The following is a 7887-nucleotide window of genomic DNA, read 5'->3' on the forward strand; positions in this document are numbered from 1 at the left end:
AAAGCCCCACATTTGGGTGCATGAGTCTTTCTGGAGAGATCCAGATATAAACCATAACACTGACCATTTGTATATCTTCTTTGGAAATGTATATTAAGTCTCTTTCCTAGTTTTAATTAGAAAGGTTGTTTTTGTTGACTTGTAGGAGTTCTTTATATATTGTGAGTGGTAATAGTTTCTTGGATTATGATTTGTAAATATTTGCTCCCATTCTGTAGGTTGCTTTTGTACTCTGCTAATAGTATCTTTTCAGCATCTCATTTAAAAATTTGTCATAAAGTTCATCTCTATCTATATTTTTTCACTATCTGTGCCTTTTATGTCATATTCAAGAAGTCACTGCCAAAGCCAATGCTGTGAAGCTTTTCTTGTCTATGTCTAATGGTTTTAGATGTACATTTTTGGTTTTGCAATTTTGTTTTTTTGCATACGAATACCCAGTTTTACAAGCACCATTACAAAAACTGTCATTTCCCTCATTGAATAGCTATGGAAGATTTGTCAAAAATAATTTGACTATATATATGAGAGTTTATTTCTGTCATATTTATTCTATTCTTCTGTTCTGTATGTCTGTCTTTATGCTAATACCATACTGTTTTGATTACTGTAATTTGTAATAGATTTTGAGATCAGGAAATGTGATTCTTCCCTTTTCTTTTTAAAGATAGTTTTGGCTCCTGAGATCTTTTTACATTCCACTTTATATGAGGTTTGCTATTTCTGAAAAAGATGTCACTAGGATTTTGATAAAGACTATATTGAATCTGTAGATTGTATAGTACTGATATTTTAACAATGTCAAGTTTTATATGTATTTTCATTGATGTCTTCAATTTTATTCATTGTTATTTGTAGTTTTTCAATCCACAAGGCATTCATCTTGGTTAATTGATTCCTAAGTATTTTATTCTTTTTGATACTATTATAAATAGAAATTTCCATAATTTTCTTTACAAATTATGAATATATATAATTACAAATTTATTTCTCTGTTGATTTTGTATCTTGCTACTGTTTTGAATTAATTTAATAATCCCAACAACCTTCTTAATTTGTTGCATGTGTACAAATATGTGTGTGTGTGTGTGTAATCTTTACAGTTTTTAACACATAGAATTAAACTTTTTAAAATAGAGATAATTTTACTTTTTCCTTTCCAATGTGTGTGGCATTAATTTATTTTGCCTAATATTTCTGACTAGAATGTCTAGTACTATAGTGGACCGAGATGGCAAATTAGATGTTCTTGTTTTTTTCCTAGTCTTAAAGAAAAGACTTTTCCTAAGAAAACCCGCTGGGCTTTTCACATATGGTTTTTATTATGTTGATGTAGTTATATTTCATTCCCAGTGTGTTGACTATTTCTCATAAAAATATGCTAAATTTTGTAATATGCCTTTTCTGCATCACTACAAGTAATCATGCTTTTTCTTATTCATTCTGTTAACAGGGTGTATTATACAGATAAAGTTTCATAAATTGAGCCATCATGCTTCTCACAAACAAATTCCATTTTGTCATTGTATATAATCCTTTTAATATATGGTCACAATCAAATTGCAAGTATTTTGTTAAGGATTTTTGAAGCAATGTTCATAGGGGCTTATAGACAATTCTGTACAGTTTTCTTCTAGTGTCTTTGGCTAATGGTAATGATGACCGCATAGAATGTTAGAAATTTTTTCCTACTTTTTTGGGGGGAAAAGTTTGTAAAATACTGTGATTAGTTCTTAAAGTGTTTTGTAAAATGCTCTAGTGAAACTGCCAGTCTTGGGAGATTTTGATTACTAATTAAATCTTTTTATTAGTTATAGGTGCATATATCCTAAGATTTGTTATACCTTTATGATATAGTCTTGGTACATTTTGTGTTTCTAAAAATGTATCCATTTCATCTAAATTACACAACTTATCAGTGTATAATTGCTCATAGTACTCTTCTAATCCTCTTTACTTTTCAGGATTAGTGGCAATGTCCTCATTTTCAATTCTAATTTTAGTAAATTGAGTTCCTTCTTTGTTCTTACTCTTTTTAGATAAAGTATCATTAATTTTGTTCTTTTGAGGAACAAATTTGGTTTCACTGAATTTTTTATTGTTTTGCTAACTGTATTTCATTTATCTTTAATCATTATTTCTTTCCTTCTGCTGATTTAGGCTAGTTTGTTTTTCCTCTAGATCCTTAGATCTTACAAGTAAATGCCTAAGATAGTTCCTATTTTTTTTTTTGGTACCGGGGATAGTACTCGGGTCCTTGCACTTGCGCAGCAGGCGGCAAAACCACTGAGCTAAATCCCCAGCCCAATATTTCTTATTTTTAATGTAAATTTTATGGCAACACTTTCCAACTTTAGTATTATTTGTTCTGTATTCCATGATTTGGGGAATGTTCTTTATTCATTTGCCTGAAATATTTTCTAATGTCTTTGTGATTTGATAGCCACAATTTTGAAAATTTACCAATTTACTTCTGTTATTGTTCTCTAATTTCATCTTTTAGTGATCAGAGAAGATACTTTGTATGATATCTATCTTTTAAAATTTATTCTAACTCAATTTGTGTCCTAATTTAAGGCCTCTCTTAGAAAATGTTACATGTGTACTTGCAAAAATACTTGTAGTATATATACAACATATGTATATGTGCCTATAGATCATGCTGTATATATCTATTAGATCTACATGATTTAGTGTATTAAGTAACATATTTCCTTATGTTTCTTTTTTCTGGTATTTCTGTCTATAATTAACAGAAGTATTGTATATAAAATCTTCAAGAATTATTATCGAACCCTCTGTTTCCTCAAGTCTGTGTGGTTTTGCTTTACATATTTTGATGGTCTATTATTAAGTGTGTAAATATTTATGCTTCGTATATCTTCTTGTTATAGTGAACTTTTTTGTCAATATATAATATAGTTCTATGTCTTTTAATTTAGTGATTTTAAGTATATTCTCCTGGTATTAGTGTAGCTACCTTTGCTTGTTATTGGTCAATATTTGCATAGAGTAGTTTTTCCATGCTTTAACTTTCAATTTATTTGTCATTGAATCAGAAGGGGGGTCTTTAAAACCACATATCATGAGCTGTACCTTGGAATTTCTTCTATTCTATAATTTTCTGTCTCTAGACAGGAGTGTTAAATCCCTTCATATTTAAAAGTAATAACTGATTCAAAAAAAGACTTTCAGGCCGGGGATTTAGCTCAGTGGTGCCGCCACCTGCCTTGCAAGTGCAAGGTCCTGAGTTTGATCCCAGGAACCCCCCAAAAAGACTTTCTGTCATTTGGTTATTGGTTCTCTATGTGCCTTCCAGGTTTTTGCCCTTCATTTCATTACTGTATTTTTTGAGTTTGATTTTTTTATAGTGAAATGTTCAAACTTCTTTCTTGTTTCCTTTTACTTATATGTTATAGCTATTTACTTTATGGTAACAAGAGCAATTATCATTATAGAGTTGAACATTCTTAAAATTACAACAAGCCATCATCAATAAAAAAGAAAAAATACTCATAGTTCTACTGACTGGGAGAATCAAGATTAAAGTGCTGGCACATTGAATTTATCTATTAGATTTTTAAGAAAAAATTACATTTACACATTGTGTATTCAAAACCACAAGCTAGTAATTGTTTTAAATAAACAGGGCTCTTAAAACATGTAGAAAACAAAATATGGAGATATAAACCAAAATTAGAGTAATATTAGTTTTTAAACTAATTTTTGGAAATTATTAGTCTCATAAATCATAAAATCAAAAGTAGTGTTACAAATTATTGCATTTTTACAATAATATTTGCTTTTATAATTGCCTGTGTATTTTCCTTTATTGAGACCTTTATTTTTTCATAAGGCTTTAGTTACTGTCTAGTACATGTTCTTTCATTTCACTTTATTTTCCTCCTTAAATATTTTTTATGGAGTAGGTCTAATAATAACAAACTCCTTGAGATTGTTTTTATATAAGCACATCTTATTTTATTCCTTACATTTGAAAGAGTTTTAAGGGATATAGAATTCCTGGTTGACATTCTTTTCTTGTTTTAAGTACATTAAATGTTCCTGCTCATTGCTTTCTAGCCTCCAAAGTTTCTAATTAGAAATCTATTGATAATCTTATTGAATCTTGCATGTGACAAATCCTTCTTTCCTGCCATCTTCAATATTCTCTTTGTCTTTGTCTATCAAAAGATTGATTATAATATGCCTCAGGGTGGAAGTATTTCATATCTTTTTGTAGTTCACTGAGCTTCATGAATGTTTATATTATGTCTTTTATTTAATTGATACATTTTCAGGCATGATTTCTCCCCTTTCTTTCTCTCTGTTCTTTCTGAGACTTAAATAATACGTATGTTGGACAGATTGGTGGTGTTCCACAGATTGATTGGATTCTGTTCACTTTATTAATATTTTTTCATTCTGTTAGATTGAATAATTTTCATTGTCCTATATCTCAGTTCTGTTTTCACTCTTCTAATGCTGAAATCTGCCCTTAGATACTTCTAAATAATTTATAGAATTTTAATTGTCATTACTTTCAATTTCAGAATTTCTATTTATATATTTTAAGATTTTATCCTTTTGTTGGTATTTTCTCTATTTTTATGTCATTTATTGTACTTCTTCTCTAGCTTCCTTATTTATATATGCTTCTTTGGTATTGTTGTTTTCAAGTCTTCATCTAGTAGGTCTATTATCAGACCTCTTTCAGTGATAGTTTCTATTAAGTTTTCAAATTTTCCTTAGAATAGGAGATATTTTCCTTTTCTTTCATAAGTCTTCGAATGTTTTGGTTGAAATGTGCACAATGGAATACAATAGTGCAATAACTCTAAAAATCACCTTCTTCTCTTTCCCCGGAGTTTCCTTTTTAAAAATTTTATTGACTATTTTTCCTGTTCTGGAATGCCTCTGTGAACAATTAGCCTGGAATGTAAGCTTAAGTTCTTCTTATGTCTTTTATCCCCCTGGAATGCCTAGTCACTGTAATTTTTTGCATATGATCAGTTGCTTTTGAATGTCTTTTGTGTCTGGTTTCTGAAAAAGAAAACAAAGAAGAGTAAAGAAGGGAAAATTCCATAGCCCTTTAAAATATCCTGAAAGCCTGGGGACATCAGTTTGACTGGGATGGATTTGTAGTAATGGAGGAAAATGAAACATGAAGGATTGTCTACCTCTTTGCACCTTTGTGATCAAAAGCAAAAATTACCAATCAAAGCAATGGCATCTCTTATTTTAAAGCCAGAGTCCTTTTTCCTTACCCCAAATCCTTCAAGTTATGTGCAAGGTACTACAGGTACATCTGTATGACTGTCTGCCAGCTCCCTAAGAGTAGGGTATTGGTGGAAATCCTGGGGCAATTGCTGAAATAAATTGAAATTAACCACAAGTATTGTGGTTTCTTCATGAGCTGCAATATTTCAATAGTTTTCAGAGTTCCCAAATGGTTACATTAATTCACTTGTGCCAGTGTAATTGTTGTCTGGTGGGGAGATAGATTTGTGGGGTTTCCCATTCCACCATCTTCCTATAATCCTCTTCCAATATTTATCACTCTATCAGGTTCATCAAAATATGTATGTACATCCCCATCTCCATGATTAGCTTGCAACAGACTTGAGGACAGCTAATAAGACTTCAGTGACTAAAAATGTGCCTTGATTATAGCAGGATACCAGTAAATGTTTGTTGAGTGAATGACAGTGGGCAATTATCAGAGTAACATGTTAAAACAGGAACAACTGGATTTGAATCTTATCTCAACTGACCTCTCCTTTTCTATATTCTTTATCCATGTTTCTCAACTTCTGAGTCTATCAGAAGCCAAGTAGAGTGTGTTTCTTTGAGATCATTCATCTGACCTGTTAATTTGTGTTAAGTGGTAATTTATCAGAGCCAAGCTTTTAAGTCCATTAAAAGTCTTACTGCTTGTCTCAAAGCTGGGAGTAAAATAAAAGACAACATCAATCCTGTGGTTCTGCCCTGCACTCAGACCTAGCTGATGCTTTCAGAATGCATCTCCAGATCAGCCTTCAGGACTTACAGACTGGCCCTCTACGATGTGTAGTGTCACTCCTGGGACATGAACTAGGCTGTTCTGAACTCCAGTAAAGATATCAGCTGACAAAAACACTAACTTTTATGCTATTATCCTTAAATGTGCTCACTACTTATGCCTTTGTAATACACTTTTAAAAAACACTTTTTAAAAACAACAAACTTGACAGGCCAGACACAGCTCACTAACCTGGAAAATTTGTTTTAAAAGTACAAATCCCCCATACCATCTGTACAGAATTTCTGAGGTAAGGCCCCAAATTGTATTTTTCAGAAGTTTACTAAATGCTCCTGATTTACAGCTGAAGTTTAGAATTTCTGGCAGCCTATGACAGGCTGCAAAGCAGTTGAACATCATTTATAAATTCATTTGGTATTCACAGAAATAGCAAAGAATCATATCCATTTTCAGAATGAGAACACTAATCCTCCCGGATGTAGGAGTTTAGAATGAGCCTTCGCTTTGGTCTGCATTTGGAATATACTCTCAGGTCTTCTGACTCCCAGCCCTGAGTGTGTCCACTATTCATGTCGGAAGCCTGATCACTGCAATTGTTAGCACAGTAATAGTAACAAGTACACTGGGTTGCCTTTATCACTGTAGAGGATAAACAAAACAGCCCAGAACATTCCAATCAGAGAGTGAGTTATCCTGGGGAATTTCTTTAAAAATCCCTGAGATCTGAGGACCCAAAGAAATAAAGTTCACTGAGAAATACCAAAAACTTTTGAGTTATCTCTCCATTTCTTTTTTTTTAATCTTTCTATTCTACATTTCTCCCTTCTTTTTTGTCTGCCAATGACTGAGATGCACTATTCATGCAATTGTGTTACATTATACAGTACTGGCTGAACAAAAAGGAGGAGCTATGATGAGATGTGCACACTTCTGATTGCTGGATCTGAACCTCTACTGTCTTGCAGAGAACTGTACTGCCTCGATTGATTCTCGTCTCAGATGCCTCTGTCCATCTAATGATCAGCTCCCTCTCTGGAGAATGAGAGGCTGATCTGACTTAGAAGAGTGTACAGCTTTTACTGGGCCATAATTTACTATTGCATGAGACTATTCTGCCCCAGAGTTAACACCTTTGTGCAGCACATTTTGCTTTGTCACTCCTTAAAATACTTGTCTTCATAAGGACATTCTAATCATATTCCCTCTCTTTTTCTCTCTACAAGCTCTGAACTGTTATTTGAATGTATTCATCTGACTAGCACCACTGATTTACCAGAAGATACTGATTTTAAAAGCTTTTTCACTCTGCTCATGCTCATAAAGGAGATCTTAACTGAGCCATGAAGATATTAGAATGAGTACCTTATTGAAATTATAAATGTAGGGAAGAAGATTTGGGATAGATAATAAAGACGTCGGTTTTCATCATTCTAATTTTGAAACATGTAATTGAAATCCAATTACAGATAGAAGAGGATCTTGGATACCTGAGGAAGAGAGAGGGAGAGAATTCATGAAAAATACTGGAACAAGATATAAGTATTTTAAAGTTAAAAGCATATATAGAAAGTATGAACATGAAATATAACCACCTCTGAGTATATAGAAAATAATAACAGAGAAAATATCAAATACTGATCCCTACAGAACACTAATATTTATTGATCAGGACCCAGAGTGGACTCCAGCAGGGAAGACTACAGAAGAAATGGCCAGTGAAATAAATGGAAAACCAATAGAAACCAATGATCCCAGACCCCACAAAATGTATTGAAAATAAAGTGATAAGTTATGTTCAAATAACAGAGTAAGAAAAGACTAAGAGAATTCCTGCATTTGGCAAAGTGGTGGTTATTGGAAAACTT

This window comes from Heterocephalus glaber, unplaced genomic scaffold (genome assembly GCF_053883595.1).
Source record: "Heterocephalus glaber isolate CG9 unplaced genomic scaffold, H.glaber_assembly_v1.0 deba00001479, whole genome shotgun sequence".
Lineage (NCBI taxonomy): Eukaryota > Metazoa > Chordata > Mammalia > Rodentia > Bathyergidae > Heterocephalus > Heterocephalus glaber.